Consider the following 23,538-nt stretch of genomic DNA (forward strand, 5'->3'; position numbering starts at 1 on the left):
ATGTCAATAACCCCCAAATAAAAAACAAAAAATTCCCTCATCAACATAGATGTGAAAATTCCTTAATAAACATTAGCAAAATGAAAGCAGGAATGAATGACAAGTACACTATGATCTTGGGAATGAAAAGTTGAGCCAACTGTTGAAAATCAATGTAAGTCACTGTATAAAAAAATGTTTATATTGTATGAGAACCTCAGTTGCTGAAAAAGAAAGCATTTGACGAAGTGCAACTCACTTTAATGATAAAAGGAAAATCCCTCACCCTGATAAGGGACATGGATGAAAAATCAAAAGCTAACATTATATTTAACGGTAAAGAACTGAATGCTTCCCTCAAGATTGGACAAAAGCCAAGGATGTCCATTTTCATCGGCTCTATTCAACACTGGTGTACTGGACACCGTAGGAAATGCTGCAAGAGAAGAAAATTCAAACTGGGTAGGACATAGTAAAAGCGTGTTTGCTCACAAATGACACTGTTGTGTATACAGAAAAATCTAAGCAATCTATGAAAAGCGACTAGAACTCAAATGTAATATCACAGGAAACAAAGTCGATACCCAGAAAAAAATTCATATATATTCAGCCACAGCATTTATCGTAATATCAAGAATTATGACACACTAAAGGATAAGCTTAACAAAATACGTGGAGGACTGAAAAGTACACAACATTGCTGAGAGAAATTAAAGACCTAAGTAAAAGGAAATATATGTTTATGAATTAATGGATTGATAGTATTAGGAAGTGAATTATCTCCATATTGACCTATAGATTCAATACACTCCACATTATAATTCCCCAAAACGTTTTCTCCCATGGCAATTGACAAGTTGATCTGCAAAGATGTAATTGAAAAAAAGACTTTCAACAAAGCAGTAGCAGTTCTGAAACGTGCAGTAATACTCTTCGGTGTTGTTAGAATAATGGACACAGGGTACAATGGTATGAGAAGTGTATTTGGAAATGAATATATTTATGTAGTCTACTGATTTCCAAAAAGCAACTCAATGGAGAAAGATAATTCTTTTCAAGAAATGGCCCCAGGGGCGCCTGGGTGGCTCAGTCAGTTGGGCCTCTGACTTCGGCTCAGGTCATGATCTCACGGTTTGTGGGTTCGAGCCCCACATCGGGCTCTGTGCTGACAGCTCGGAGCCTGGAGCCTGCTTCGCATTCTTGTCTCCCTCTCTCTCTGCCCCTCCCCTGCTCACATGCTGTCTCTGTCTCTCAAAAATAAATAAAGATTTAAAAAAAAAAAAAAAAGAAATGGCCCCAGAACAAATGTATATGGTTGTTTCCTCTTTTCACAGATTCGTTAATTGTATACATGGTGACAATTTTCTAATTAATTTTGTTGCTTCAAAATTAATGTTCCAATTACAGTTCTGGCCTCACATGAAAATTTCTGATACACAGGCATCTCATTACCTTTTCTGAGTAGACCTTAATTTCATAATTTTTGGTTTTCTCTTTAATCCCAAACTTATGCATACATGTGGTGACTTCCCAAATCAAGATGTTAAAACTATCACTATTCAGATCATTAATTGCAAGAAGCCTCCGAACAGTGGAAAGCTCCATCAGTGACTACCCTATCCAAGTTTCAATACTTAGTTATATGTTTACAAAAACTGCAGCATTACCTTGGAAGTGTTTTTCAGAACCCAGTGAAATCTGTGTAACTTCCAACTATAGAAAAAAATCTGGGTGGAGGAACAAGTTAGGTGACTGAGAAAAATACAGAATGTGAAGCATTCTCTAACACAACTTCCTTGGACTTTCCCCCAAAATCATGTAAAAAAGGTGGGACTCAAGAGTATATAGGGGCACCTGGGTGGCTCAGTCGGTTAAGCGTCCGACTTCGGCTCAGGTCATGATCTCACAGTCCGTGGGTTCGAGCCCCGCATCAGGCTCTGGGCTGGAAGCTCGGAGCCTGGAGCCTGCTTCGGATTCTGTGTCCCTCTCTCTCTGCCCCTCCCCTACTCGTACTCTGTCCCTCTCTCAAAAATAAACATTAAACAATTTTTTATAAAAAAAAGAGTAGAAGGCTATTATTTAGGAGTGAAGTCTACAACTCCCTCTTACATGCAGAAATAACATGTATACATGGAGAGATAAGTAGAGATAAAATAAATAAGGCAAAATGTTACCAAAGATGTGGCAATTTTACTATTCTTTCAACTTTTCTCGGTTAAAATTTCTATTCACAAAAAAGTTGTAAAAAGAAATTTCCAAGTGGACAGTATTTTTCTCTCATTATTTCCAACTTACCCTGAGTTTTGGACAAAGAATGAGGATTATAGGCTATTCTCAACAACTTCACATACATTGAAAGACTGAGTATCTTTCAAGCATTAATTCAATTTAAGGGATGAGTTCAAAATGAATATCCTCTCATTTCTTTCTTTCTACAAAGTTTTATCCAGAGAGATTTACCTAAAATTGTAAAATGGATACACGAATATAAAGGCATTTTTTAACTTTTTAATATATTTTTTAATGTTTATTCATTTTTGAGAGACAGCATGAGTGGGGGAGGGGCAGAGAAAGAGGGAGACACGGAATCTGAGACAGGCTCCGAGCTGTCAGCACAGAGCCTGATGCGGGACTCGAACGCACGGACTGTGAGATCATGACCCGAGCCGATGTCGGTGTCTTAACCTACTGAGCCATCCAGGTGCCCCAGGGCATTTCTAAATTAACTACACCTGTAGGGTCTTACTCTCAAAATTTCACTAGCAGTTGAAAAACATGCTAATAGTAAAATTAATAAATATCAGGCATAGGTTTTTACGAGTATGTAGGTTCTAATACCACCATTTGAAAGCAATGCCCTGAAATAGCACGTGTGGTGCCTGGGGTCAAACAGGTTGGAAGGCGGTGGCATGACAATGATGGGAGCTGACGTGTGCTTTCCAATATACATTAACTGGTTTTGTTTGTTTTTTTTAACTAGGATGGATTATCTGAAGTTCAGCAATGATTTAAGAGTAACTGGAAGGTTTTTTTTATTCACTAGTTCATTCAACCATAGAATAGGTCATATCAAATTTCATGCTACCAATGCTGTACTAAAGTTTCCTACCTTTTCTGAATTGGCCACCAATCCCGAATATTCTGATATTATAAACACAAGAATGACAAATGAAGGCTTTCCTATGTTTTCTGAATTCCATTATGAATTCTGTAATACGAGAATATTTTCTAAAGGCCTACAAGATTTTTTACATACAGGTTTCTCATCAGCATAAATTCTGATGCTAAACAATGTTTGAGTCATACATAAAGGACTCCCCAAATTCCTTAAATTCTTAGGGTTTTACACCCATATGGTTTCTCTGATTGCTTTAAGGGCTGAACTGTATCTAAAGTCCTTCCCACATTTTTTACACTTAAAGGGTTTCTCACCAGTGTGCAACCTCTGATGTTCAGTAAGGAAGGAATTAAGTCTAAAGGTCTTGCCACATTGCTTACATTCAAAGGGTTTCTCACCAGTATGAATTCTCAGATGTTGAACTAGGTAAGAGCCAGAACTAAAGGCCTTCCCACACTCCTTACGCTCATAGGGTTTCTCACCAGTATGAATCCTGCCACGTTGTACAAGGTATGAGGCACAACTGTTTTTCCACATTCCTTACATTTATAGGGTTTCACATCAACATGAATTTTCTGATGCTGTGTAAGATGTACATGTACTCGAAAGGTCTTTCCACATTCCTTACGTTCGTAAGGTTTCTCACCAGTATGAACCCTTTGATGTACAGGAAGTTGATGGCGACTAATAAAAGCTTTTCCACGTTCCTTACATTCGTAGGGTTTCTCACCAGTATGAATCCTCTGATGTTGAACAAGGTATGAGAAGGTACTCAAGGCCTTCCTACATTCTTTACACACAAAAGGTTTTACCAGTATGAATACTCTGATGCTGAAGAAGTTTTCCATACACTATAAAAGCTTCCCCACATTTCTTACATTCATAGGGTTTCTCACCGCTAATGGATTCTTTGATGTTGAACAAGGTATGAGCTACTATAAAAAGCTTTTCCACATTCCCCACATTCATACGCTTTCTTAGCAGTATGACTACTCTGATGTACAGTAAATTATGGCTACTACCAGAGGTCTTCCCACATTCCTTGCATTCATATGGTTTCTTGCCAGTATGAATTCTCCCATGTTTAACAAAGCCTGAGCCTCTAATAAAAGCCTTCCCACATTCTTTACATTCATAGACTTTCTCAACAGTGTGAGTTCTCTGATGTTGAACAAGGTACAGAAAGGTACTAGAGGACTTCCCACATTCCTTACATTTACAAGGTCTCTCACCAGTATGAAATCTCTGATGTACAGTGAGCCGATGTCTATCACTAAAGTTCTTCCCACATTCTTTGTATTTGTAGGGTTTTTCACTAGAATGTGTTCTCTCACGTTGAACAGGGTTTGAGTACTGACAAAAAGTCTTCCCACATTCCTGATATTCATATGATTGCTCTCCATTAAGAATTCTCGGATGTAAAGCAAAAGATGTATATTTCTCAAGGGTGGGCATTTCTTTATTGCTGTCTCATCCTTCGACTGAAAATCTGAAAGAAAACAAACAAAAAACAAATATCTGTTTTCCTATATGAGAAAATACAGGAATAGATTTCTCTGGAAGAAAAGAGACTAAAAATATCCATTAGATATCAAAAGCCTAGATTATACTAAAATACTGTTAGAAAAATTTTTTCAAGGTCAAAGAGAAATGCAGAGATTAGTGAGAGTTTATTTAAAATAGTAAGGTTGGGGATAAAATAGGTTTCATTTCTGATATTTAAGTGTGATCAGGATCTTTGAGGAGCATGTTGAAAAACTGTACCCACACACCATCCCAGACCTCCTGAATCCGAAGACACAGGGCAAGTTCTGGGCACGAATATGTTTAACATTTCTAACAAATGTTTCTGATACAGATAAAATTTCATTTACCCCCAACGTGACTTCTCTTTACACTTTGAATAAAATCCATGTATCTTTCATCAATATGATTCCTGCTTACCTATCAGCCCTCATATCAAGTCAGAATTTTCTTCGTTCCCTCTTTACCTCACTTTCCCCTTTCAGCACTTGGAACGTGTCACAAGTTTTCTCATCGTTTGGTTCCATCTGCAGGTGATGGTAATCTCCCCCAAATTCTCTGGCATGTGTGGTTTGCAGACTGGATCTTTCTCATCCTATATATATTTAAGGTAAAGTATCACTTTATCAGGAATACTGTAAATTGCTGACCTTGTCTAAGGATGCCCATGTCTTTAGCTTCTGTTATAACACTTAATTCTTGTAATTCCAACCTGTTTTCAATTACACAATTATTTCTCTTTGCTAAAAGTTTTAATTTATTTCCCCCACGCCTACCTGTGGTTGATAGTATTTTGGTCTTCATGGCCTTTGCCATTATCATGCCTGTGAATATGTTGCATCACATGACAAAAGATGTATAATTAAGGTTACTAATCAGTTGATTTGAGATGGAGACATCAACCTGGCTTGCCTGGATAATTCCCTAAAGAGCAGGGCTTTCTCCTGGCTGAGGGCAGAAAGGGAGCCAGGGACATTCAAAGTGTGAGAAGGACAAGACTTGCTGGTTGCTGGCCGGAAGATGGAGGGGACCACATGGGAAGTGTGAGAAGGAAATAAATTCTGCCAATAACCAGTGAGCCTAGAAGGCCCTATGCCGTAAAGAACTGTAGTCGCAGCTGATACTCGGATTTAGCCATCCTGTGCCGAACTGGTCTACAGAACGATGTGATAATAAATGACTGTAGTCTTAAGCTGCCAAATGTGTGGTAATTTGTTACAAAGCAATAGAAAACGAACACTTTCCCCCAAAGCAGGCCCAACCCCTGTGTCATTCAGCACTGAACTACAACCCCCTAGCACACAGCAGAAATTGACTGCAAAAAAAAAAAAAAAAAAAGACAAATCTCCAGACAAAAAAAAAGAATTAGGATATAGTTAAAAGACAATGTCATACAAATAATTCACCGATAATCCATTAATATAAAAATAGAGAATCCTTTACGAAATAAACAATTTCTGGAATGAGGCAGGGAAGGTATAAGGTATCTTTGCCAAAAAGTCAGGTACATTTCCAAGACTCCTAGGTTTCTCCAAGAAACCGAAGAGACTTAATACGGAGCTCTGGATGACAAATGCAATGACAAAAGGGATACATGACTGATTATCTTGAATTACACATTCTGAATCAGTGATGATGGATAAAAGAGGAGTCCATCATAATTCTTGCAAGAGGACAGAAAAATAATTTTTAATCTCTGTTGTTGAATAATCTCCTACTTAGAAAAAGTATTTACTAGCGAAGACTCAAATAATTCCTCTTCCTCTTTTCACTGGAGCTATGTTTCCAGTTAACCAAAAGTACTGGTTTAGAAAACTAATAAATATTTACACAAGAAATACCAGTAACGAAGTATCTTCCTACAAATAATGATATTTTCTTATTTTTTTTAAGTTTATTTATTTTGAGAGAGAGAGAGAGAGAGTTTGAGAGCAGGGGAGGGGCAGAGAGAGAGAGAGGGAGAATCCCAAGCAAAGCACGCTCTGCACTGACAGCCTGTCATCGCAGAGCCGGCTTCAGATCCTCTGTCCACCCCCCCGCCCCCCGCTCCTCCCCCGCATGCGCACACTCTCATAAATAAACATTAAAAAAATATTGCTAGCAATTTGAAAACCGTGTCACAGTGTTGCTGTAAGAATCAATAAGGCAATACATGTAAAATACCTAGAACGGTGTCAGGCATAGATTTCGTGTTACTTTACTGCAGTCACTTCTGTTACCACCGCCACCAGCACCACCACCACCGGCTGCATAAGAGACAATGATCAAAAAGGGGAGGGGCTCCTGGGCGGCTCAGTCGGTTGGGCTTCTGACTTCGGCTCAGGTCATGATCTCACGGTTGGTGAGTTCAAGGCCCGCAACGGGCTCTGGGCTGACAGCTCAGAGCCTGGAACCTGCTTCGGATTCTGGGTCTCCCTCTCTCTCTCCCGCTCCCCTGCTCATGGTCTGTCTCTCTCACTCTCAAAAATGAATAAATGTTAAAAAAAAAAAAAAGAATTTAAAAAAAAGGGGGGGTGGGAGTCTGCATGGCATGAGCAAACTGAACAAGATTTCATACCTCCCCTGACAAATTTTCAGTTAATGACTTTTCTTATGTCTACGAGATAACACAAAATAAAGGATACTTACTCGTTCCTCTACTATATCAAGTATCTACATCCAAATCCACTGTCACCATTTTTTCTTGTGCACAAAATTCCACCATCTTACCCCTCCAGGTCAAGGCCATTGCTTCTATAATAATTTCCTCCTCCCAGTTCACCCATTTTGACCACTCAAATGGAACCGTCCCCATCATTAATCATGCAGGTGTAACCCCATGTCCCAACCAACCCCATCTCTTCGTGAGCAAATGCCACTGCAGAGCCCTTGCCCTCACTTTCACCGCTGCCTCACCCCGTTCTGCTTACACCGGGCCTGTCAGGCTTTCACTCCTTGATCCCGCTGAGAATTTCCCCTTCTGGGAAGGCCACACCTCTAACTCAACGCTCATGTCTTATTTTAATGCATGTTTCAGTAATCGTTCCTCCATCTTGAAACGTTTTCTTCATTTGCCTTTGCTGGTACCACTTTCCCGTTTTCATTCTACCTCAAAACATGCTTCTTCTCCGTAGTCTCTTTTGTGGCATCCTCTGACGGACGTAACTGTGACACTCCTCTACCTGCCCCGGCTCTCTGGGAGACCTCATGCAGTGCCATGGCTTTAAATACCAGCCACAGGAGTGCCGGGTGGCTCAGTCGGTTAAACGCCGGGCTTTGCTAAGGTCATGATCTCACGGTTCGTTGGTTCGAGCCCCGAGTCGTGCTCTGTGCTGACAGCTCAGAGCCTGGATGGAGCCTGCTTCGGAGTCTGTGTCTCCCTCTCTCTCGGCACCTCCCCGGCTCTATCTCTCTCTCAAAAATAAACAAACATTACAATTTTTTTTTATAAATAAGTAAATAAATACCAGCCATAGGCCAATAAAACTCAACTGCTATTGTGAGCCCATCTTCTCAACTTCAGGCTTCATATTCAACAGCCTACTCGGCCTTCTAATCGGCTGATTTATGACCATCTCAGACTTAACATATTCAAAGCACACATATTTCAATTGGCTCTCCGTCCTGCCTTTTCCCTCTTTCCCATCTGAGGCAACTGTGTCACCATTCGCCTGCTCAAGCCAAAACGTGCTCAGCCTTCTTAACGTCCCTCTTCCTCCACACTCATTTATAACCCACCAGCATGCTGTGAGTTCTATGCTCAAAGGAGCTTCTTGCCACTTTCCACCACCAACACTCGAATCCAAACCACTAGCACCCTCAGTCTGCACTACCAAAGTGGCCTCCCAGCAGCTTTTCCTCTCCTGACCCTTGTCCCCATTCAGGCAACCCTCTCTGCATCTGTGCAGGAAAAAGCAGAAGGGAGTGATGGACGGTATCTGCAGACACGAGAACCTCAAAATAGCCATTTTCATCCGAAAGATTAGCAGACGAATTGGAGAGGTATAAGCAATCTGGGGCGCTTGGTAAGGTTTGACGTGGTTGGAAGCTGATTTATCAGGGAGGGAGGAAAGAGGGTTGTGATTAGGCAGAGGCAGCTAAAGGGCTTAAGGGGTAGTTGGAAAAGGTTTATCTCCTCATTTGGAGAGTCTGGGTGAAGAGTAGGTGAAAATTCTTTATATAGTTTTGCAACTTCTCTGTAAGCCTGAAGTTGTTATTTTAAAATGTTTTGCTTCTTTCTGCTCAAGGTGTTTATAAGGATATCTGCCTGGAGTACCTGAGTGGCTCAGTCGGTTAAGTGTCCAACTTTGGCTCAGGTCATGATCTCATGGTTCGCAAGTTCGGGCCCCACGTCGGGCTCTGTGCTGACAGCTCGGAGCCTGGAGCTGCTTCAGAGTCTGTCTCTCCCTTTCTCTGCCCCTCCCCTGCTCACGCTCTCTCTCCCTCCCTCTCTCTCTTAAACATTAAAAAAAAATTTTATAAGGATATCTTCCTTATAGAAATTCATTAAGCTGTATATTTTAATATGGTTTTCTAGTTTTTATCTCATTTAACAAAAGTGTTTTTTTAATTTAAGATTGGAAAAATATAAATTAGATCATGCCTTCTAGTCACTTTCAGGAAAGAATCCAAATTGCTGATAATTAACAAAAATATATACAAGACTCGGCCTCTTCTGACATTCTCCCTTTTTTCTTGTTGCTGCCCCCTCATTAATTCTGTTCTGGTCTGCTTATTGCTCCTGAATCACCCAAAGCTCACTCCCACCTTAAAGCATGTACATTTGCTATTCACGCTGCCTGGAATGTTCTATATAATCATATAGCCTACGCCCTTCTTGTTCTTGTCTCTGCTCCGTTATCACCACATCTGAATATACAAATAAATCTAAATGCAGGAGAGGAGCTGAAAGCAGTCAAATTCAAGATGCAGTGGAAATACTGCCCTATGAAAGAGAAGAGGCCCGATAAAATGACAGGGAAATAAGAGGTGAATGAGTGTTAAAATTCGCAAAGACAAGGTTTCTTTGGACACTTTGGTGAGATAGTCCCCTTTCTCCCAAGTTTCAGGCTTTTCCACGCAGGCCTTGCTTGGGCTCCCTTTGAAGGGACAGTTCCAAGCGACAGCTCAGAAAAGTGCCTCCTCCCTGACCCAGTGAGGGCTTCTCTACCCGATGGGATCTTACTCACCTGTGCGTGGTCTTCTTTGATCTTCCCTCGCTATCATCCAGGGCTCTTTCCAGCCTTCCGATAAAGTAATCACATGTGGTTTAGAAAGGGAATGTCCAGCTTACAAGGTAGCAAAGAAATAAAATATGAATTAAAAAATACTTTGAGCTTAGAACTTGGAATAAACTCGAGGTCAAAATGATAGTGGTAAGTATTTCCGGGAAGGGCAAGGGGATTCAAGAATCCAGACAGATGGGGAAAAGCTTTTATTTTGAGTGAAATCTACTTTTCATTCTCTCTCTCTCTCTCTCTCTCTCTCTCTCTCTCTCGCATCTTGACAGAAAGCATGACCTTGTAATTGAGAACACAGACCATGGAACCAGAGCGCTTGCATTCAAATTCCTGCTTCTGCCTCCTACCCGCTGTGCGACTTTGGGAAACTCACTTAAATTCACTGTGCTCCAACATGCTTATCTGAAATGGTTACAAAAATAGTACCCATGACACAGGATGGTTGTGAGGATAGAGATCAGTTAATACAAATCAAACACAAAAATGTAGGGTGTAGAATAGTGATTGGTACATAGTAAACAATACACTCACCTGTGTATTGTCTTCTTGTGAGTTAACATTATCAATGTTATTTTTCTAAGAGAAAAGACAAAGATTCTTGAGACATCTCTAAGATATTCATTCAATCTTAAATGCAAAGTTCATGAATTATACATTTTAACTATAAAATCAGGGTAATTATTTTGTTCTTGTTTTTGAGAGAGAGGAGAGAAGGCTCAAGTGAGCAAGGGCAGAGAGAGTCCCAGAAGGGGCAGAAGGAGAGAGGGCGGGGGAGAGAGGAAGATAGAGAGAGAGAAAGCAGGGCTTGAGCTCACCCGCTGTGGGACTCAAACTCAGAAACTGTGAGATGGTGACCTGAGCCAAAGTCAGATAATGACTGAATCACCCAGGTGCCCCCGGGTAACTGTTTTGTAAGAAAGAAAATGCAGTAACTTCCGTTTTTGTTTGTTTTTGAGAGAGACAGACACACACGGTGTGAGTGGGGGAGGGGGAAAGAGGGAGAGAGAGAGAATTTCAAGTAGACTCCATGCTGCCAGCACAGAGCCCAGGCACGGGGCTTGAACCCACAAAGCCCTGAGATCATGGCCTGAGCAGAAACCAAGAGTTGGAGGCTTACCCAACTGAGTCGCCCAGGCGCCCCCCCCCTTTTTTTTTAACGCTTATTTTTGAGAGAGAGAGAGAGAGAGAGAGAGAGAGAGAGAGAAAGCATGAGTGGAGGAGGGGCAGAGAGAGACGGAAAGAAAGAACCCCAAGCAGGCTCCACACTGACAGCAGAGAGCCCAAATTGGGGCTTGAACTTGCAAACTACGAGATCATGACCGAAACAGGGTGCTGTCGAGAAAACAAAACAAAACAAACCACCAGACGTCGAATAGAAGGAAGGCAAGATTTTATTCACGGCCGGGCCAAACCTGGTCTCCTGAGCTTAAGGAGAAAAGTGCAGAGAACAGCCCCCGAACAAAGGTAGCAGTGAGCTTATGTGGATTTTAGCAAGTCAGAGTATGTCATTATTTAGTTAACCAATTACAATTTACAGCATTTCATGGTACCCAATCATACTGTGACACACAGACATTAGTCTTGATGGGAACCTATCAATTTAAAGTTCTTTGTCCTAATAGATTTTAAAACGACCAATCATAATTAGACACCTACGATACCGTGGGGCAGTGAGTTCTGACTTTTTACATGTTGGTCTTGCCTAGGCCAGATCTTGGTAGAAGGGGTGGGGGGAGCGTTTTGCAACCTAAGTTATCTATTTAGCAAGCAGGCGAAGTTACAGAAGCGAGATAGGGCGGTTAGTAATTTCCGATAACCCTAATAGGGAACCACATAAGCTTTTATCTCAATTATTCATGAAAGGTGAGTTTAAGCCGAACTTATACACAATAAGCTTTCTGATATAAGTTGACCTATTACATTCCACACTCCTGTTTGTTAGTTATTCAAACCTTTGAATAACCTTATTCTGGCATTTGAGCTAATGGGACGTATGGGCTACATAATACCATAAGCTTTATAGATCCTATTTTTTGATTTATGAACTGAAGTAGTAGTTCTATCAAACAGGGTCCTATAGTTATAGCCAGAAAGAGAAAGATAGGGGGTCCCGCAAGGGCACTTAGGAGAGTTGTTAGCCAAGGGGACCAGGAAAATATAGACTCATACCAATTTGGATTAATTTGTCTTTGTCTTTCTCTTTCCTCTAATCGTTGTCTGACCTGACTCAAGGTCTGCTTGATGATTCCTGAATTATTGACATAAAAACAGCACTGTTCCCCAAGGGCCATACAAAGCCCTCCTTGTTGTAAAAATAACAGGTCTAAGCCCCTCCGATTCTGAAGTACCACCTCTGCTAAAGAGTTTACAGATTCAGACAGTTTATCAATATTCCTTTCTAATTCTGATATATCCTGATCAATTTGTTTGCTTAGTAATTTGAAGTTCTGATCCCCGGTGATGAAAGCGGCAGTACTTACGCCAATGGATCCTGCAACCCCCAGTCCTACAAAGAGGGGCACTAGGATAGGAGAAATGGGTTCCCTCGGAAATCGAGACTGGGGAATGAAACCTAGGTGTTCTTTTCCTCCTTCACCTCAAAAGTAGAAGACCTGGGGTAGGAGGTGGACTAGAATGCAGAAATCAGACCTCTTGATTATAAGGTGGAGGTTTAAACAAGGGGTTAAACCCAAGGAGCAAGCGAACCAAGTCCCAGAGGGCGGTACAAGGAAGTAAAGGGTACCCCCCACATGAGTATTATTTGGCAAGTAGATGGTGCTGTTACAATAAGCCAAATACCTGGGCTGTTTTATCTGGTAATTTCCAGCATAGAAACAAGTCCCCATTCCTTCTAGATCTCCTAAGGTGAGACTTGGGTTCTGCCCCCAGGTACAATGACCCTCTATCTGGCCATGGCTCAAATTCCTGACTTGGTCTTCCCTCGTTCCCAAAGGGACCGGAGCACCTATTCCTATGTAGTAGGGGGGCCTAGGATTCAAACATAGCCAACAATCCCAAGTGATGTTAGGGTTGGTGGCATTTGAAAACTTAAAGGTATAGTACAAGGCTTTAAAGGTATCGGTCTCTCTTATTTCAGGTTTGTTCCTATCGGGGGAAGGAGTCAACATAAGGGCAGTAGTGGTGGGTGAACGGGCCGTAGACTTAGCTGATGACCAGGCTAGAGGCCTGGGGGGGCAGTTTTCCAGGGTCAGGGAGAGGGTTAATTACAGCATTGGGCCCAATGGGCGCTCTAGGGGTGACTCTAAACCTCTGAATGGTGAACTCAGTGCCGGGATCAAGACCAGAAACGTATAGTCTCAATCCCCATGTTCTCCCCATATTCCATCGGGGATCTAAACCATTTTTAATGACGACAGTGACTAGGCGTTGGCTCTTGGTCATAGACACTGCTCTTATAGACAGTATAAACTGATCCTTTTCAGTAACCCAGTCAGCTATGGTTTCACAACCCCATGAGGCACAGTGAAACTGGCCTCGTCCTTGACAGCCGGGGGGCGTATCAGAGGGACAAGCATAAAACTGTACTCCTTTGAAACTTAGGCAGTCTGGGGTTCCCTGGTAAGGCAAAACTCCGGTAGCACCTTGATATCATGGTTGTTTCCACTCAATGGGGAACAGAAGACACAGATTAAAGGTCAAGGCAGGGGAAGCGTAAGAGGTAGAATTTGCTAAAACCTGTCCCGTAGTGGTTTTGCTAACTATCCAACGGTACCGGACAGGGGCATGGTCAGAAAATGTCCCTCCAGCCAGGGAAATTATTAAGAACAAAATTACCCAGCAGATTCTTTTACCAGCCGGACCTCCAAAGGATTTTCGGTCCGTTTGACAGTCCATTGTAGAGAACGTGGTCGGGGTGTGCCACTTTGAGAGCGATGCATACTGTGGCTCCGGCCAGCAACTGTCACAGCGGATGGGGTGCACAGGATGATCGGATAGGGCCCAACCCAGCGTGCCTCTAAATTTGGGGAGGTGTGACGTTGCACCCAGATGCAATCTCCAGGTCCGAGTCCTTGGTCTGATGGTTCGACTGTAGAGGGCGGTTCTCTCCGGCTTTCTTTTACTAGGTTATGGATGGCTGGAAGGTTGTAGAGCCTGCAAGGACTTAAGGAGATGTTGGTTTGAGATTTCCGCCCGTTGTTCATCTCCCAATCTTGGAAGCAAGGGAGGTGGTCTTCCAAATAGGATTTCAAAGGGGGGAATGCCTCTTACGTAAGGTATACAGCGTCCTCTGAGGAGGGCAAAAGGAAGGAGGCCTACCCAGTTTTCGCCAGTTTCTGGAATTAATTTAGCGAAGGTTTCTTTTAGAGTTGTATTCATTCTTTCTACCTGCCCTGAACTCTGGGGGTGGTGGGCACAACGTAATTTCCAATTTATTTGTAAGCTTTTGGCCAACATTTTAGATATCTGGGCTATGAAAGCCGGGCCATTATCTGATCCCAGACCAATAGGGATGCCAAATCGGGGAACCAATTCATTGAGTAATTTCTTAGCCGCTATCTGAGCGGACTCTGTTCTAGTGGGGAAAGCCTCTACCCATCCAGAGAAGGTGTCCACTAGTACGAGGAGATAATGATAGCCAAAGGGTCCATGTTTCATCTCAGTGAAGTCAAGTTCCCATATTTCTCCAGGCGTCTGTCCACGTAGTCTCTGTCCTGAAAAATTTAACTTGGGAGATGGGTTAGTCTGAGCACAGGCTTTGCATCGGTCTCCTAGGCTTTGTACGATTTTATTGAGGTTTGCAATAAAATAGTCTCTTTGGGCTAGTTGAGACAACTTGGTTGCCCCTAGATGCGTGGAGCTGTGGACTTGCGGGAGCCAGGTCCGTCCTATAGCTTCTGGTATGAAGATGCGTCCGTCCTCGAGGTGATACCAATGCTGGTCATCTCTTTTTGCCCTCAAGGTTTCTATCAGGCGTAGCTCTTCTTTGGTCTAAAACAGTTCTGAGGGGAGAAAGCGTAGAGGCAGCAGAGGCAAAATTTTAGTCGGGAGAACATCTCTTTCTGCTGTGGCCTTTGCCGTTGCGTCAGCAAAGGCGCTTCCTTTCGCTCGGGGCGAGTCTGCCTTTTGGTGGCTCTTGCAATGTATAATGGCCACCTTTTTAGGAAGCCATAAGGCTCCCAGTAGGGCCAGGATTTCTTTTTTATCTTTAATTTCCTTCCCTCCTGATGTTAACGGTCCTCTTTCCTCATATAGAGCTCCACGAACATGGGCGGTGGCGAAGGCCTACCTGCTATCCGTGAAGACGTTCACCGTTTTTCCCTTTGCCCATCTGAGGGCCTGGGCTAGAGCCACCAGCTCTGCTCTTTGGGCAGAAGTGTCGTGCTCAAGGGCTCGGGCCCAGATAACCTGGTCCTGAGTCACTACAGCTGCACCTGCGTGTCTGAGTCCATCTTTGACAAAACGGCTGCCATCAGAGAACAGCTCGAAATCCACCTTTGGCAGAGGTTGACCTCTTAAGTCCCTCCTCAGTCCTGTCAGAGTACTCCCAGTTTCCGAGCAATCGTGGAGTGGGGCCTCTGAGTCGTCATCAGGCAGCGATGTGGCTGGATTTAAAGCCTCTGTCTTCAGGAAAGCGATGCGTGGAGGGTCCAGTAGCAATACCTGATCCTGGAGGATTCGTGCGTTGATCCATCGGTCTGGTGGGGAGCGCAGCAGGGACGCTACTGCGTGAGGTCCTGTGATCTGAAGGTCTTGCCCAAGCGTTCGTTTGGAAGCTTCTTTAACCAGTGGCGGCAACAGCTCTGAGGCAACTGGGCCACCCGGTGGCAACAGAGTCCAGCCGCTTGGACAAGTAAGTAGGCTACGGGTCGTTTCCAGGGGCCCAAAGTTTGAGTAAGGACCCTTTTCGCAACGCCCCGGATCTCATGTACAAATAGTTGGAAGGGTCTGGTAATACCAGGTAAAGCTAGGGCTGGGGCTTGGGTAAGGGTGCTCTTGATTTGCTCAAAAGCCCTATCTTCTTGTTCTCCCCAGACCATCTCAGTTCCTTCACCCCCAGTAGCGGAGTACAGGGGTTTTGCCATTTCAGCGAAACCCGGTATCCAGAGGCGGCAATACCCAGCAGCCCCTAGGAACTCCCTGATCTGCCTTTTAGTTGTGGGTTTAGGAATGTTGAGGATAGCTTGGATTCTTTCCGGCCCCAGCGATCGCTTGCCTTCATGCAGTTGGTAGCCCAAGTATATTACAGAGTCCAAGCAAATTTGGGCCTTTTTGTGCGGAAACTTTATATCCCAGGACATCTAATTCCCTTAGCAGGTCCTCCGTAGCCTTTGCGCAGTTCTCTCAGGAGTCGGCGGCTAGGAGCAAGTCATCTACATATTGTAACAGCGTAACATCTGGGTGGCTCTCCCAGTAGGGGACCAAATCCCTTCGAAGAGCCTCATCAAAAAGACTAGGGGAGTTTTTAAACCCTTGGGGGCAGTCGAGTCCAGGTTAACTGTCCGTTGTAGGTTCCGTCTGGGTCTGTCCATTCAAAGGCAAAAATAGGCTGACTGACCTTTGCAATCGGCAAAGCAAAGAATGCATCCTTTAAGTCCAGGACAGAGTAAAGGCGGTAATTCGGAGAGTTCACTCAGGAGAGTGTAGGGGTTGGGGACTGTAGGGTGAATTGTCTCCACCCTTTTGTTAACTTCTCTGAGGTCTTGTACCGGCCTATATTCTGAAGTCCCAGGTTTTGGGACAGGAAGCAAGGGAGTATTCCAGGGGGAATGGCATGGCATTAGGAGCCCAGCTTCTCGCAAGCGGTTGATGTGTTTGGCAATTCCCTCCCTCGCCTGCTGGCTGATGGGATGGATATTGCCTCACCCGGATGGGGGTGGCTGTGGCAGCTAGCTGGATCACTAGCGGCGCTTGTCGAATGGCTAGTCCAGGGGGGTTAGTTTCAGCCCAAACTGTAGGAATTGTCTCTTTCCACTTTGCTATTAATGGAGAGGCTTTCCACTCTGGTTTTTCTAAGAGTAGATACTCCTCTGATATGGGGCAGGGAACTAGAATGGCGGTAGGTTCAAGTCTATAGAATTTCCGGTAAAGGAGATTTGGGCCTTAAGCTTGTGCAACAGATCTCTCCCCAGAAGGGAATATGGGCAATCAGGTATGAGCACAAAGGAATGAGCTAGGTTTGTGATTCAGGCACGAGTCCGTGGGTAGCCTTGCGTTCGTCCGGTGGCTCCCTGAATGTATACCTTTTCTTTAATCACAGGTCCTAAGGGTTCTTTAAGAACATAATACATAGCCCCAGTGTCAACCAGGAATCTAGGTTCTTTCCCTTCTACGTTGAGGGTAACCACAGGCTCCTGGGGATTCAGGGAAAGAGGGGAGCTGTGGTGGCATCATTGTTCCTGGGCGACCAGGATGGGAGGCTTTTTGTTAGGGCATTTATCTTTCCAATGTCCTTCTTCCTTACAATAAGCACATTGATTTTTTTCCCCAATGTTGCTCGGGGTCCTTTCTGGCGGGGTTGAGGCCTTCCCTGTCCTTTGCTGTTGCCTGGGGGTTTTCCCCAGGCTGGTACGAGGACTTTCCCTATTTCCTTCCCCTGCATAATGGCAGGGCTGTCCCTGCTCTGAAAAACTCACTGGGCTATTTCTACCAACTCTGAAATTACCTTCCCTTCGAATCCTTCTAATTTTTGGAGCTTTTTACGGATGTCTGGGGCCGACTGAGAAACAAAAGCCATGTTAATGGTTTTTCGGTTCTCTGTTGCCTCGGGGTCAATAGGAGAATATAAGCGGTAAGCCTGGTAAAGCCTTTCAAGGAAGGCTGCAGGCGACTCATTCGGTCCTTGGACTGTGTCATGAGTTTTTGTCAGATGGGTGGAATTTTGTGCTGCTGCGCGAAGCCCCTGTTACAATCTGGCGATACTGAAGTAGACGCTCCCTACCATTATCCGTGTTAGGGTCCCGCTGGGGCGGTGCGGAAGGGAAAACATGCTCAGTTCTGCGAAGGTCTGTGGTAGGCATTCCATCCGGGCCAAGGACTGCTCTCGTTGCTTCCCGGAGCACTTGGGCCCTTTCCTCGGAAGTCAGTAAGACCTGCAAGAGTTGGTGACAATCTTCCCAAGTAGGTAAGTGAGTGGTGAAAATAGAGCTCAATAAGTCAATTAGGCCCTGGGGGTTTTCAGAGAAAGGCGGGTTCTGAGTTTTCCAGTTATAGAGGTCCGTGGTGGAGAAAGGAGTGTAGACAAGCTTCCGGTGTGTTGGCTGCCCATCTGGACCAGGGGCCGGAGCCATTTGCCTAAGAGGAAGGATGGGAACTGGGGCATCAGAGGACTGGTGTTCTCCTCTACAGAGGGCTCCTGATCTGGTGTGTGGGGGACTAGTCAAAGGGTCACCTGCGGCTTTTGGTTCCTGGGGAGCTAGTGGAGTCTGGGGATAAGGAGCTGGTCTCTAAGGATCGGATAACAAGTCCCTCCCTTGGGTATCTCCTGAAGCACCGGGTAAAGCCTCTTTGGAGGCTAAGTGACAGGAAGCAAGGGTTTGGAGTTTGGAGGAGAACAGGAAGGGGAGTGGGAAAGGGAGATGCCGGATGACAGCTTTTGGCCCTGTTTCTGGCACTCTCTCAGCCAGGAAGGTGGGTCTTCTAGGAGGTCGACCCAAGTCACAGCATATGGCTCCTGGTGGGGATGAACATCGTGACAAATCCTGCGGACAGCATAAGCAAGGTTAAGATTCTAGGAGCCCTCTGGGGGCCAGTCAACCCCAGAGAATGTCAGCCAGTCCAGTTGGCAATATGTCCGCAGCCAGGATGGCTTTAGGTTACAGCCATAGGTCCTTCCTCTTTTTCTGAAACCAGAGAAGTTATTTAGCATGCATTTAAGGGGGAGCAAGGCTCGGACAAAGACTGACCCATGACGGAGGTTAAACAGTGGGTCATGCCAGAGATAATGATAGGTTAACAGGAAGCGTTTAACAGGGCACACAGAGCACTGAACGTAGAGCAAATGGTTGGGGTGATCAAGCCCAACCCAGACAGTCCGAAGACCCGGATGGTCCGGGGACCCAGAGGGTGCTGGGGACGTCTCCACCAGACACCAGCTAGGGGGAAGTTAAGCCGCGTCCAGCCTTCCCTCCTAGAATCAGATCTGGCCAGTAACAGAAAACAGGCGCCACCTCGCATACCTTACTTTTTTTTTTTTTTTTTAATTTTTTTTTTTCAACTTTTTTTTTTTTTTATTTATTTTTGGGACAGAGAGAGACAGAGCATGAACGGGGGAGGGGCAGAGAGAGAGGGAGACACAGAATCGGAAACAGGCTCCAGGCTCCGAGCCATCAGCCCAGAGCCCGACGCGGGGCTCGAACTCACGGACCGCGAGATCGTGACCTGGCTGAAGTCGGACGCTTAACCGACTGCGCCACCCAGGCGCCCCTCGCATACCTTACTTTTAAGCCAGGTCTGAGAACGGAAGGCCGGGGCCGAGGAACGTCTCTCAGAGCTCTTCCCTAGCTGTTCCGCTTCAGCCTCCGAATCTTGGGTGGTCATAGAATCTCGGTGGAACCTCCAAATGAAACAGGGTGCTGTCGAGAGACAAAAAAAAAAAAAAAAACCAACCAAAAACCAAAAAACAACAACAACAACACCAGACGCTGAATAGAAGCAACACAAGATTTTATTCACAGCTGGGCCAAATCTCATCTCCTGATCTTAAGGAGAAAAGTGCAGAGAATGGCCCCCGAACAAAGGTAGCAATGAGCTTATGTGGATTTTAGCAAGTCAGAGTACGTCATTATTTAGTTAACCAATTTCAACTTACAGCATTTCATCAGACTAACACACAGACGTTAGTCTTGGCGGGAACCTATCAATTTAAAGTTCTTTGTCCTAATGGATTTTAAAATGACCAATCATAGTTAGACACCTAAGATACCGTGGGGCAGTGAGTTCGTGACTTTTTACACGTTGGTCTTGACTAGGCTAGATCTTGGTAGAAGGGGTGGGGGGAGCGTTTTGCAACCTAAGTTATCTATTTAGCAAGCAGGCGAAGTTACAGAAGCGAGATAGGGCGGTTAGTAATTTCCGATAACCCTAATAGGGAACTACATAAGCTTTTATCTCAATTATTCATGAAAGGTGAGTTTAAGCCGAACTTCTATACAATAAGCTTTCTGATAGCTTATAAGTTGACCTATTACAATGACCTGAGCGGAAGTCAGCTGCTCAGCTGACTGAGCCACCCAGGCGTCCAGTAACTTCAGTTTTAAATTTATTTGTTTATCCAACCGACCACTGTGTCGGTTGCACAGGCTCTTCAGATAGGACAAACCAGGACCCTCTGTCCAGCTGTTCTGCTGGCAGGTGGCTCAGATATTAACGGAGCACTTACAGCAATTTTGAGCATAAACATAATAGGAAATTTGGCCTTTGTCAATGTTTATGCAATAAACACCCCCAGTTCTAATCCTGCCATTTCATCCTTTCCAGCCCAACAAAGGTCAAACCATTTCTTTGGGAACAGAGAGAAGAAAGTACATTCACTTCTTAAGATAGCCCTAAAAGGTACAAGGAAGAAAGTGTTTGAGGGAGAAGACTCTAATTTACTTGAAAGAGGAAAACTTACCCAGTGAGACCAAGTTACTACAGTTCTCCAACATCACATCTCTGTATAAGTCCCTGTGAGCAGAATTCAGACTCTCCCACTTCTGCTGAGAGAAGGCTACGGCCACATCCCTGAATGTCACTGGTCCCTGAAATGGCAAACCCACATATTTCTGGGGCAGTTAAAAAAAAAAAAATTTTTTTTAAGATGAAAGAAGAGGAAATAAAAAGTTTCAATGTGGCAAGGGAGCAATCAGAACAATGAAGTAGGTTCAAAGCTTATGACCTAAAAAGTATTATGAATCAGAATATCTGCATGTTCTGGAAGAACCCTGTTGCTAGGGACAAAATTTTCTGTATGTTGTAGGATACAACGGGACTTCAGACCTGTTGGGAAACTGACAAAATAATCCAAGTTTCTCTGTTAAAGTAAATCACAGACACAAAGACACTGCCTGCTCAGTACCCAACCCAAAAAATTCTCAAGAAATATTAATCTCTGTACTATTTTCCCTTTAAGAGAAGTTTTTTTTTTCCCAAGCATAAAATCTTTATTTTAGAAAATAGGTATTATACAAATTTGCTAATTTCTGAAACTTCAAGATTATCATGTCAGATTACATCATCAACATTTTCCTTTATTAATAGAAACATTTTCATGATGAAATAGAAGTACCTTTCATGAATATATATCAGAGTTAGGCATTATTTTATATTTTTACAAGACTGGACCAAATGTCTCAGATTTCCCCAATGCTGGTAATCTATGTTAAGCTACTGTTTAGGACAATATGCTCATAGTGTCATTTAACACTCATCACTCAACACTTCTGCTGTTCCTCAGTTAGTGGACTATGACGAAGGTGATTCAAATCAAACGAATGCCACCCGAGTCTAGCAGGTCCCCTGCCACCACAAAACTGACCTAGTACATGCTCTCGGGCATCGCCCCGCAGGAACGGTATCAATGTTTCCAAGTCATAGTTATGTCCCCGCTGTGTCCCTAAAAGCCTCCCAGAGCATGCGATCTCATCATATTAAGAGACCAATTGGTACAAAATCGGTAGGTCTGTGGAGATTTTTTAACCTTCTGATGTATGGCCAAATGAGGCCAGTATCTCAAACTCACCAAACCACTGACTGACACAAAGGAGCTCCAATAATTCACGAGGCTTCACATCTTCACTGCTCCATCAGTCCTTTAGCAAAGACTCATCACGTAGGGCCTGTTCCGTAATTTGCTCGATGAATTAATGAACACCAGTCAGAAAAGGCGACCTTGCAAGGAGGAAGCAATCGTTTGGCACTGTCTCAAACAGAAGGAACCAAGCAGGTAATTAGATAGTGCCCGCTTAGGAAGAACGCCTCAGGTTAATTGATGAAAATATCTACGTAGTCTAGGGGCACCTGGGTGGCTCAGTCGGTTAAGTGTCCAACTTCGGCTTAGGTCATGATCTCACGGTTCGTGAGTTGGAGCCCCGCGTCGGGATCTGTGCTGACAGCTCAGAGCCAGGAGCCTGCTTCGGATTCTGTCCCTACCTCTGCCTCTCTCTCTCTCTCTCAAAAATAAACATCAAAAAATTTTTTAAAAAGAAAAGAAAATATCTACGTAGTGTAAAAATCCCAGTATTTCAAGGAGTAACAACTTAAACGGCTATGCTTTTAGAAATGTAAGAACCGATCAGTCTTCCTGGGGATTCCTCTAGTAGAGAAGTTCAAACTCTAGAAAGCCCAGAGATGAGAGAAGAAAAGGAGGTTTTAGGGTTCCCAATAGCTTCAGCCAGTAAGCTTTCTTGTCCCTCCATTTCAGCTTCCACGTTATGCTACAACCACCCTCACATAAAATTTTGGAGAACAGAGGGATTCTGGATAAAGCCGAACCCCAGTGAACCGAGCTGCACACAGCTGGATGCCGAGCCAACAGCACTTCTTCAAGGAAGACAGAGTTAGACCTTCAGCAGGACGCTTTCTGGCTAGGCCTTCATTCTGGGGACGCTGATCTGGAGCTACTATCCGGCTACACAGTTCTGCTTTGAACAGATTCTCCTCCTGACACTCCTACATTCTTTTTTTTTGTTTGTTTGGTTGGAATTTTTTTTTGTAATTGAAGTGTGGTCGACATATAATGTCAGTTTCACATAAACAACACGGTGACTTGACATTTCTACACATTATGAAACAACCACCCCAATAAGTCTGGTTATCACCTGCCACCAAAGTTATTAGAATATTATTGCGTATATTTCCTATGCTGTACTTCACATCTCTGTGACTTGACTGGAGGTTTGTACCTTTTGATGTCTGTCACCAATCCTCCCCCCACTCCACCCCACTGCCAGCCAACCACTAGTTTGTTCTGTTATTTTTGAGTCTGTTTCTGTTTTGTTTGCTTGTTGTCTTGTTTTTATATTCAACATACAAGTGAAAGCATATAGTATTTGTTTTTCTCTGACTTATTTTACTTAGCATAATCATCTCTAGGTCCATCCATGTTATCACAAATGGCAAGATTTTTCTTTTTTATGAAGGAATACTATTCCATTGTATATGTACACTTCATCTTCTTTATCCATTCATCTATTGATGGATGCTTGAGTTGCTCCCATATCTCAGCTATTTTTCTTGGGCCGCCTGGGTGGCTCAGTCGGTTAAGCCTCCGACTTCGGATTTCGGCGCATCTCCTGGTTCATGAGTTCCAGCCACCGCATGGGGCTCTGTGCTGACAGTGCAGAGCCTGGAGCCTGCTTCGAGTTCTGTGTCTCCCTCTCTCTCTCTCTCTCTCTGCCCCTCTCCTGCTCACGCTGTCTCTCTCTCTCTCTCTCAAAAATAAATATTTAAAAAATTAAAAAATAAAATAAAATAATTAAATTCCCATCTCCAGATCAGCTCCGGGCTTTCCGGCGGGTCCTGCTGGGAAGCTTCATTCAGGGGCTCCCTAACCGACCTCCCTCTGGGGGCCTCCAGTCTAGGACAGACCACGTGGCTGAGAGGAGAGAGGGGCCGCAGGAACCTGGAACACGGGTCACAATGATACCCCTCCTAGCCTTGGCGGGCGCACACCCCTGGTCCAAACCACACAATCCCCCTCTCGCCCCCAGCTGTTCCGGCTCAGGCTCACGCACGCCGGAGATGCGGGCAGCCTCGGCC

At 44.2% G+C, this 23,538-nt stretch overlaps 1 long non-coding RNA gene across 1 annotated transcript; it reads right to left on the reverse strand.

The window, feature by feature from the left end:
* Positions 1–330: 330 nt before the first annotated feature.
* LOC125915310 (uncharacterized) lies at positions 331–21,963 on the reverse strand. Its single transcript, XR_007455625.1, has 7 exons — positions 21,521–21,963; positions 20,414–20,540; positions 19,234–19,373; positions 17,741–18,977; positions 5,089–5,216; positions 4,330–4,586; positions 331–415 (listed from the first exon to the last, which is right to left on the reverse strand). It is a non-coding gene; the product is annotated as an uncharacterized LOC125915310 (long non-coding RNA).
* Between the last annotated feature and the right edge of the window lie 1,575 nt (positions 21,964–23,538).

Source organism: Panthera uncia, assembly GCF_023721935.1.
Source record: "Panthera uncia isolate 11264 chromosome E2 unlocalized genomic scaffold, Puncia_PCG_1.0 HiC_scaffold_19, whole genome shotgun sequence".
NCBI lineage: Eukaryota > Metazoa > Chordata > Mammalia > Carnivora > Felidae > Panthera > Panthera uncia.